This window comes from Phascolarctos cinereus, unplaced genomic scaffold, assembly GCF_003287225.1.
Source record: "Phascolarctos cinereus isolate Bilbo 61053 unplaced genomic scaffold, phaCin_HiC Scaffold_2;HRSCAF=192, whole genome shotgun sequence".
Classification (NCBI taxonomy): Eukaryota; Metazoa; Chordata; class Mammalia; order Diprotodontia; family Phascolarctidae; genus Phascolarctos; species Phascolarctos cinereus.
In genome coordinates, this window is record NW_027555625.1 from 357,327,958 (window position 1) to 357,338,840 (window position 10,883).

General features: G+C 40.9%; 1 protein-coding gene across 6 annotated transcripts in view; it reads right to left on the reverse strand.

Moving 5' to 3' along the window:
• Window positions 1-10,822, reverse strand: part of TECPR2 (tectonin beta-propeller repeat containing 2) — a 147,957-nt gene extending 137,135 nt beyond the window's left edge. For 5 of the 6 annotated variants that reach the window (XM_020971108.2, XM_020971109.2, XM_020971106.2 and 2 more), the window contains exon 1: window positions 10,715-10,800. The gene's annotated coding sequence lies outside the window, so the exon portion shown is untranslated. Of the gene's footprint in view, window positions 1-10,714 lie in introns of all 6 variants that reach the window. The other variant, XM_020971107.2, reaches the window with a different exon arrangement.
• Between the last annotated feature and the right edge of the window lie 61 nt (window positions 10,823-10,883).

Consider the following 10,883-nt stretch of genomic DNA (forward strand, 5'->3'; position numbering starts at 1 on the left):
GGACTTTCCTTATCTTGAGTTTCAATTGAGAACTGACCACTCCTTAACCACTCCCTAATCCCACCCTGAATTCCCTAGTTAGCATATTTGACATATGTTTTATTGCATTTTATCCTATGTAAACTTTACCTGTACCTCTCTAAGGTTGCAGGACCCTTTAAGAATCCTTGCCCGCTGAAAAGCGTAACAATAAATCTTTGCCACCTTGAATTAAAGAATGCTTGGGTCTGTGAATTCATTCCAGATGACCCGTCCTGTACTCCAGTCTTTGAGGGGTCACAACCTCTCAACCTCTCAGCCCGCAACACCCCCATATCCAATCAGTTGCCAACTCCTATCATTTCTACCTTCATAACACATCTCATAAACGTCCTCTTTTCTCCTCAGATACTGCCACTACCCTGGTGCAGGTCCTCACACATTGACTATTACAATAGCCTGCTGGTTGGTCTTCCTGTCAAAAGTCTCTCCCTTCTGTGGTCCATCTTTCACTCAGCTAGCAAATTGATCCTGAAGTGTAAATCTGACCATGTCTCCCCCTTATTCAATAAAAGCCACAACTCCAGTTCAAAGATAAAATCCTGAAGGGCTTTTGAAGCCCTTCATAACCTGGCCCCTTCCTACCTTTCCATTCTTAGTATACACTACTCTCTCCTTCCTCACATACTGTGATCCTATAACTCCTTACCATTCCTTGAATGTGACATTCCACCTCCCAAACCAAGTATTTTCCCCAGCTGCTCTCTATGCCTAGAATTCTCTTCCTCCTCATCTCTGCATCTTAGTTTCCTTGGCCTTCTTCAAGTCTCTCAGCTACAAGAAGCCTTTCCCAGTCCTCCTTAATCTTAATGCTTCCCCTGTGAGATTATCTAATTTACTCTCTACACATCCTGTCAGTACATAAGTGTTTATATGTTGTCCCTCCCATTAGACTGTGAGGTTCTTGAGAAAAGGGATTGTCTTTAGCCTATCTCTGTATTCCCAGAAGTTAGCACAGCACCTGTCACACAGCTGACTGACTAACTCTAATATTCCTCAACTCACTGTTCTCAGTGGGTCAGTCAAAATATTTTCTCTCCAGGCACTTATAAACCCTCTTTTAACCACTTTTCAATGAGCCAACCTCTCCTCCTTTGAAGTTCATGCTATCCAAATTTATCACCCAATCTAGATCTGGTGGCTGTTATCTATATGAGCCTGGTACAGGACCAGAGTTATCCCTATCCTCACTCCCAATATAAATTAGGCTAGTTCCTCTCTGAAAGGTGACAAAACTATACCCTGAACTTGGTTGGCATACAGGACAAGGTTCAAGCTCCACCTTCCATGAAATATCTTCCTAGTAGAATCTGACAATATTGACATAGCTTCCTGGTCACTTAAAGGCATAAAAAGGACCACCTGTGTAGAGTTAAGGCCCTTCACACTTGGCAGACATCCCAAGATCCTAAGACCTTTCAAGTCACCACACCCTGCCCTACTAAGTAGATGTGTTTCTATATAGAGAAGGAAGCCACATATAACTATGCTAAGTGCTGTAGAATCCTTACGAGGTAACCTTTCTATGCTATGGCTAACTTTTCTTAACTGCTTAATGACCCAGGAATGCTTCATTTTATCCCAGCCTGAGTCAGGCTCATCCCATCAGACCCCCAGGACATTCTCCTTCCTTTCTCAAAGAGTTCAATATCTGGTTCACATTCTTTTCTCTCACATTGTGTCTTCATACAAAAGTGCTTCAACATAGAAACTGATATTCCCTTAAATACCCTAGTTTCCAAGTTCCTCAGTATTATCCATTCTCATGAACCGCTCTTCCATTCCAGGATACATAGACGTAGTCAGAATCTTCGCTTTGCCTTTAGTGTTCTACTTCCTTATTCACAAAACCTGAAATTACTTTATCTGATGATAATTTTATTCTTTCCCAAGCCATTACCCCTGAAATGGCTATATTCTCCTTCCTCCCCCATCTAAATTCTTGGCCAACCAACTTAACTCTACCTTGTCCTCTTTTCTCAATGCCCTTTTTCCCTTTCTTATCAACAATCAGGACTTGTCCAACTTCAACCCTGAATTACTTCCACCATCTACTTCTTTTCATCCTACTCACACATGCTGCTGAGCAGAGCTGAAGGAAATCATGAAATTATACCAATTGGGTCAACTACAAATTTATGTTATCTAATCCCAACTGAAGCAGTTAGTTGGCCCAGTAGATACAGGGCCTGGCCTGGAGTCAGGAAGATTTATCTTCCTGAGTTCAAATCTGGCTTCAGACACTTAACTAGCTGTCTGACCCTGGGCAAGTCACTTAATCCTGTTTGCCTCAGTTACTCATCTGTAAAATGAGCTGGAGAAGGAAATGGGAAACTGCTCTAGTATCCTTGACAAGAAAATCTCAAATGAGGTGATGAAGAATTGGGCAGGACTGAAATGACTGAACAACAACAAATCCAGCTGGGTCCTCACTACAACAAGGCAAACATTCTATTCCTCTTTAATAGATTACCTGTTTTATTCTCATCACCAAACCTTCCAATTTCTCTTCAAACTTCCCAGGGCACCCCCCCCTCCACTCTCAAAACAGAGAATTTCACCTTCAAAAAAATATATAATAAAATAAATAAAAAATTCTACCTTCTCCTTTGCTGGTCTCATATTCAGACATCTTCCTTCACTACTTCCTTTTAACTCCATTCTCAGGCAAAAAGATGGTCCTTCTCTTTGCCACAGCCAATCCCTCTACATGCACTTTTAATCCCATCCCCTCTGACATCTCCAGCAAATTACCCTCACTATCACCCCCACTCTTTATTTTCAACCTCTCCCTCTCTACAGGCTCCTTTCCTACGGCTGACAAACACTCCCACATTTCCCCCATCCTTAAAAAAACCTTTACTTGAACCTACTATTCACTCTGGCTATCTTCCTATATCTTTCCTCTCCTTCACAGATAAACTCCTTCAGAAAGCCATCTATACTCAATACTTCCACAACCTCAGATTCTCCTCTAAACCCTCTACAATCTGGCATCCAACTTCATTATTCAGCTGAAACTGCCCTCCCTAAAGTTACCAATTATCTCTTACTTGATATCTAACGGCCTTTTCTCAATCCAGATCTTCCTTCACTTCTCTGCAGGGTCTAATATTGCTGACCACCCACTTCTTGATACTTTTCCCTTATTCTTTCTCCTACCTGTCCAACAGCTATTTCTCAGTTTCCTTTGAAAGTTCTTCATCCAAAACCTGGGAACATTTATATGAACTGATGCAAAGTGAAGTGAGCAGAACCGAGAGAACATTATATATAGTAACAGAAACATTGTAAGGATGATCAAATGTGAAAAACTTAGCTACTCTGATGAAGACAAAGATCCAAGACAGTTCCAAAGGACTCATGATGAAAAACACTATCCACCTCCAGAGACAGAACTGATAGGAACTCAGTGCAGATTGAAGCATACTTTTTTCCTTTATTTGTTTTTCTTGGGTTTTTTCTGTGTGTGTTTTCTTTTGCAACATATCTAATAGAGAAGCACGTTTTGCATGATTTCACATGTATAACTGATATGTTGCTTGTTTTCACCAGAGGGTAGGGGATGGGTGGGAGGAAGTGAATTTGGAATGCAAAAAATTTTTAAAAGAATGTTGAATTTTTTTTATATGTAATTGGGAAATATTTAATAAAATAAAAATGCATTGGAAAAAGAAAAATAAAGTCTTCATCAATTTTATGCCCTTTAACTGTGGGTTTCCCTCAAGGCTCTGTCCTGGAAAGACTTGTACGGTCTGATGCTAAGTGAAGTGAGCAGAACCAGGAGAATGTTGTACATAGTAACAGCCATGTTGTTCGATGACTAATACTGATAGACTTAACCCTTCTCAGCAATATGAGGATCTAAGACATTTCCAAAGGCCTCATGATGGAAAATGCTATCCACATCCAAAGAAAGAGCTATGGAGTTGGAATGCAGATGGAAGCATACTACTTGCTATTTTTTTTCTTCTGTTGTGTTTTGCTTCCTCTTTCTGGTCGTTCCTCCTATTGGTTCTAATTCTTACTTACGACATGACTAATGTGAAAATATGTTTAATAGGAATATATATGTATAGCCTATATCAGACTGGGTGCCATCTTGGGGAGGGAGGTGGGGAGAAAGGGGGAGAAAAATTTAAAACTCAAAAGCTTATGGAAGTGATTGTTGATAATTCAAAATAAATTAATTTTAAAAAAAGAAAAAAAAAGACTCTGTCCTGGGCTCCTTTCTCTCCATACTATCTCATTTGGTGACTGAATCAATTCTAACTCAATTACTATCTTTATGCAAATAGTTCCCTAGGCTGGGGTGGAGAACCTTAGGCCTCAAGTCCCTTGATATCCCTTAATAAAATTCCCTTAATAAAAGGATTTGTTCTGTAAAACTTGCATTCAGTTAAAAGGTCCTATCCAAGGACCTAGAAGGCCACTTGTAGCCTCAAGAGGCCACCCCTGTGCCTAGTCTCTCAGCTGACCTACAGTCACAAAACTTCAACTGCCTCTTGAAATCTCAAATTGGATGGTACCATAAGCATTTCAAAGTCATCCTGTCCAAAACAGAATTCAATTTCTTTCTCCCCAAAGCCTTCCCACTTCTAAACATCCCTATCACTGGTTAGGGCATCACCATACTCCCAGTCACTCGGGCCCACAATCTTTGCGTCAACTCCTTACTCTCACTCACCCCACATATCCAAATCTTTTAATTTCTACTTTCACAATATCTCTAGTATATTTTCCCCTTCTCTCTTACAACCCTAATTCAGAAGCTCATCACCTTGCATCCAGAGTCCAGGGCTTCTTAAACTTTTTCCACTTTCGACCCCTTTAGTGTTTCTCCCATATGGGGTTGAGACCCACAGTTTAAGAAGCACTGCAATGGTCTTGTCCCTTCCTCAAGTCTTTCCTCACCTCAATCCATCTTTCAATCAAATACTAAGGTGATTTATCTAAAATATGATCATATCACACCTCTGATTAATGAGTGTGTCTCTTTGTTACCTTCAGGACCAAAGAAAAAAAATGCCTTTGTTTGGCATTTAAATCTCTTCATAACCTGGACCCATTCCTACTTTTCTGGCCTTCTTATACCTTACACCCACCTACACACTATGATTCAGCCATAGTGGCCTACTTGCAATTCCTCAAATACAACACTTCATCTCCCATTTCCTTCACTTTGTACTGGCTGTCTCCCATATCTGGAAAGCTATGCTCACTCACCTCTCCCTTTTAGTTTCCCTGACCTCCTTCAAAACTCAGCTCAAAGCCCAATTTCTGCAAAAGTTCCCCAGTGGCTAGCACTTTCACTCTTCACAATGCCTTCCATCTACTCTGCATATATCTCACATATACCTAGTTATTTACATGTTGTCTCTCCCATTAGATTATATGCTCCTTGAAGGCTAGCCTATTTTTTGCCTGTTTTTGTATCTCCATCTCTAAACGCAGCACCTGGAACAAAGTTAAGTACTTAATAAATGCTTGTTGATTAATTGACCAATGATGCCTGAATCTTACTGTCTCCAGCTGTGAATTCTCTTCTAAGCAAGAATTTATCAATTAACAGGAAACTTGCTCTTGGATGTTCCATAAGCACCTTCTTCCTCCTTCTGATTAACTAAAAATCATTCATTCAACCAATAATACATGTCCAAAATCTTGGCATTATCTTTGATATTTCCCTTTAATTCATATTCAGTTACCTAGTCCTTTCGATTCTATTTCTAAAATAGCTCTTGTATTTATATTCTTTCTATTGTGACAACCTCATTTACAGAAGTCCTCATTCAAACCAATCAGTCAACAAGCATTTGTAAAGGAACTACCTATTATGTGCCAGGCACTGTGCTAGACACTGGGAATACAAACACAAAAGTGAAATAGTTCCTAACCTCAAGGAGCTTACCTTCTTGTTTATTTTTTTTTTTAAATGAGTCTCCTCATTCAGATGGAGGAGAGGATATGGGATGTCGGAGGGGTCAGGGTGTCTATTTATGGGCCTGACCCCACCACTGACTGGCATAAAAGCTTTGACCTGCTGTATTTAGAGCTTGACCTGGGCCACCCTAAGCCACCCAGTTTCCCCCCTGCCCCATGCTCCTAAAGGCTAATCAAACTGACTTTGTACTCAGTACTACTGGTTAAGCTCAGCCCACTGCAGTTCAGAATTCCAGGGCTGAAGAGATCCACCAGCTTCTGTGTCACTAGTAGCTGGGATTAGAAGTATTTGCTCCCAGGGTCAGCAAGAGGCCTACATTCTCATATGGGACATAAATACATACCTACAGACATTTATTTTTATTTATTTCTTTATTATGTTATTTATTATATCTCATATTATTATATTCTATATTATAATATATTATGTTATTAAAATATATTGCACTAACATTATGTATTATGTAATTATATTATATATTTTTTTTCTTTATATACACATATACACATGCATGTATACATGTATGTGTATACATGTATATGTGTGTATGTGTATGTATGTATATAAAGAATAAAGATAAAGAGAATACAAATACTTACAAAGCAGTTATATATAAGGTACTCTGGGTTGGAGGGCACTGACAGTTGGAGTGATCAGAAAAGGTTTCATACAGAAGGTGGTACTTAAGCTTAATCTCTGAAGGGAGAGAAGGAGTCTACGTGGCAGAGGTGAGGAAAAGAGAACATTCCAGGAATGATGGACAACCAGCGAAAAGAAATGGAGACGACATGCAATGTCATTTCAGAGAAAAAGAAAGACAAGCTAGAAAGACAGGATGAAGCCCAGTTATAAAGAGAGGGAATATGGCACCTCTAGAGTTTATTAAATAGGGCAGTCACATACATGGTCAGATGTTCATTTACAGAGAAACGGGACATCCATATTATCTTTCTTTTCTCAATCAAGTTCTTCACTACTCTTTCCTACACACTGTTGCTAAAGTATATGGGACTACCATTGCAAAAGTAGAGTCTGGAAATGAAGTGGCATGTGTGAGGACTAGAGGACTAGAAAGAAGCCCAGTTTAGTGACACTGTAGAGTACAAGAGGGAAAGTAGTGTCCAATGGAGATGAAAAGATAGGTTGGGGCCAGATTGAGTAGGGTTTAAAAGTTTTATAGAGGAGTTTATACTTTATCTTTGAGGCATCTGAAAGTCACTGGAGTTGACTGAGCAATGTGTAACGAAATCAATGTTTAAGGAAAATTACTCTTGCAGCTGTATGTCCTGTATGTCTTACTGTCCTATAGCTTACCTTCCTTTCTCAGCCAAAGTCCTAGAAAAAGTTGCCTATACTTGATGCCTCCACTTTCTCTTCTCTCACTTTTTAAATTAATTTTATTTTTTAAATTATTGATTTATCAAGGATTAAAATTTAAAAATTTTAAAATATAAAGGACAGTACAGAAGAATCTGTGAAACTAAATCAATTCTAAACCCTCTGCATTCTGGTTTACAATCTCACCGCTCAACTGAAGCTGCTTTCTCCAAAATTACAAATGAGCAAACCTAATGCCTTTTTTGGGTCCTCATGGTTTTTTACCTCTCTGCAACATCTGACAATGTTGACCATTCTTTTCTTCTGGATATTCCCTCTTCCCTGGGTTTTTGTGACACCTTTCTTTTGCTTCACTTACTTGTTTGACTGCTCTTTCTCATTCTCCTTTGCCAGATTATCAAACATGTTACTACACCTAACCGTGAGTGTATCCTGAAGTTGTGTCCTACGTTCCCTTCTCTTCTCTCTCTACCCTCTCCTTGGTAATTTCATCAGTTTTCTTGAATTCATTAATCACCTCTATACAGATGACTCCCAGATGTACATATCCAGCCATAGTCTCTTTTCTGACCAAACGACTATTCAACATTTTAAAATGGATATCCCATAGGCATCTCAAATTCTGCACATCTAAAACAACTTGTCATCTCCCCATGCTCTCTATACCTACCTCACTTTCTAACTTTCCTCTTTCTGTCAAGGGCACCACCACTGTCACAGTCACTCAGGTTCAAAACCTCAGTGTTATATTCAAATCATTCTTACTTACCGCACACAACCAATAAATTTCCAAACCCTGTTTCTAATTTCACATCGATTATATACTTCCCTTTCTGCAACTCACCAGGATAGTTGCAATAGCTTGCTTATTGGCCTTCCTGCCTAAAGTTTCTCCCCACCCCATCTATCCTCCACACAGCTGCCAAGTGTAAAGCACAAGTCTAAACGTGTAAATTCCAGTGGCCACCTATTACCTGTAAGATCAAATATAAACTCACCTTTTGGACACAGAATTGCTCTTCATAACCTAGGCTCCATATTATCTTCATTAGCTTCTTACCATCATCCCCCTCCATGCATTCTACTGTCCAGTTATACTGGCATACCTGCTGTTTCCCACAAAAAACATTCCATCTTTGGTTTCCATCCCTTTGCATTAGCTGTTCTTACTCATCTCTGCCTCTTGGAATCCTTGGTTTTCTTGAAGGCGGGATCTAAATGCTTGATTAATGTATCTTCTCCATACCTAGAATGTTCTTCTATTCAAATTTTTGCTCACATATTCTTAATCCATTTCCATCATTTAAAGTCTAACACAAATTGTGCATACCCTTTGACTCAGCAATACCACTTCTAGGTCTGTATCCCAAAGAGATCATAAAAATGGGAAAAGGACCCACATGTACAAAAACAGTTATAGCAGCTCTTTTTGTGGTGGCAAAGAATTGGAAATTAAGGAGATGCCCATCAACTGGGGAATGGCTGAACAAGTTGTGGTATATGAATGTAATGGAATACTATCGTGCTATAAAAAATGATGAGAGGCAGCTAGGTGGCACAATGGATAGAGCACTGGCCCTGGATTCAGAAGGACGTGAGTTCAAATCCTGCCTCAGACACATAATACTTACTAGCTGTATGACCCTGGGCAAGTCACTTAACCCCACTGCCTAACTAAAAAAAAAAAAGATTTACAAAGAACTTCATAAATATCTTCACACTTGGTGGTGCTATAAGAAATGATGAGACTGAAGTCAGGAGCTCCTGAGTTCAAATCTGCCTCAGACCAAACACTTGACACTTACTAGCTGTGTGACCCTGGGCAAGTCACTTACCCCCCAACTGTTTAAAAAAAAAACCAGAAATGATGATCAGGCAGACTTCAGAAAAACCTGGAAAGACTTATATGACCTGATGCTGAATGAAGTGAGCAGAAACAGGAGAACACTGTACACAGCAACAGCTATATCGTGTGATGACTAACTTTCACTGACTTGACTCTTCTCAGCAACACAAGGATCTAAGACATCTCCAAAAGTCTCATGATGGAAAATGCTGTCCACATCCAGAAAAAGAACTATGGCATCTGAATGCAGACCGAAGAATATTATTTGCCCTCTCTTTTTGTTTCTTCTTTCTCGTGGTTCCTCCCATTAGTTCTAATTCTTTACAACACAAATAATGTGAAAATAGGTTTAATATGAAATGTGTATGTTGAGCCTATATCAATTTACATGCCATCTTAGGGTAGGGGAGGGGAGAGACAGGGAGAAAATCTGGAACTCAAAATCTTAAGGAAGTGAATATTGAAAACTAAAAATAAATAAATTCATTTTTTAAAAATAAAGCCTAACAAAATGTCCTAACACCAAGAAGCCTTCCCTTTGGTAATAACTTCCCCTACCCACTTTATAAGTTTTGTTTATTTCTCTAATACACTTATTTTTCATTATTTTGCAATATGTTTATATATGTTTCATATTCCCTATTAAACTCTGAGCTCTGTTGGAGGGGGAACCATGTTATATTTTAAGTTTTGTATATCCCTCAACGTCCTTCATATTTTGTTGAAATGAACTGATAGATATGTTAATATGGTAGAGGGGATGAAGGGACAGAGAAAGATACATTGTGACTTGAGAGATCCTTGAGGTTGGGACTGTTTCATTTTTGTCTTTGTATAACCAGCGTCTAACACAAATGCTTAACACAGTAGGGGCATAGTAGGGATGGCTACATGGGGAAGGAGGATGAGAGAACAGGGATGACTATACTGGAGGCAGGGGTAAGAGGATGAGGATGGCTACACACGAGTGAGGAAGTGAGAAGAAAAGATGACTGACTACATTGAGAGTGGGAAGTAAGGGGGCAGGGATTAGGGATAGATACACAGAAGTGAGGGTGAGAAGTCATGACTACACTGAGTTGGGAAGAGGGGAGGGGATGGGAATGGTTACTCTCAGGAAGGGGAATGAGGGGACCGGGATGGCTACACTGTGGGTGAGGAGTGGGGAGTAGGGATGGCTACACAATGGGTGGGGAAGTGGGGGGCAGGGATTGCTACACAGAGGGCGGGGAGGTGGGGGGGCATGGATGGCTATACTTTGGGCGGGAGGCAGGGATGGCTACACTGCGGATGGGGAGTGGGGGGTAGGGATGGCTAAGCTGTGGGTGGGCAGTGAGGGGAAAGGGTTGCATATACTGGGGGCGGGGGTCAGGGGTGGCTAGCAAGAGAGAAGCAGGATAAGAACAGAGCTGAGGGTTACTCAGGGAGTCGGTGGGATGAGGGTGGACAGGTGGGGGAGCTGGAGGAACCCGTCCTCAGGGACACCACCTCCCGGGGGCCCCATGCTCGCTCTGCCTCCTCCCACCTCTCGGTGCCACAGGACTCACCTTCGTCAGGTGACACTGACCTGGGACCCTCATGCTCCGGGTCCTCCCCAGCCAGGCGTCGTGGGCGGGGACGACGAAGACGAGCCCCGCGCGCAGAGGATTGTGGGAGCCCGTTCCCGGCACTGCCGCGGGGGCCAGTCAGCGCCGGGTAGCAACAGTCGTCAAGGCT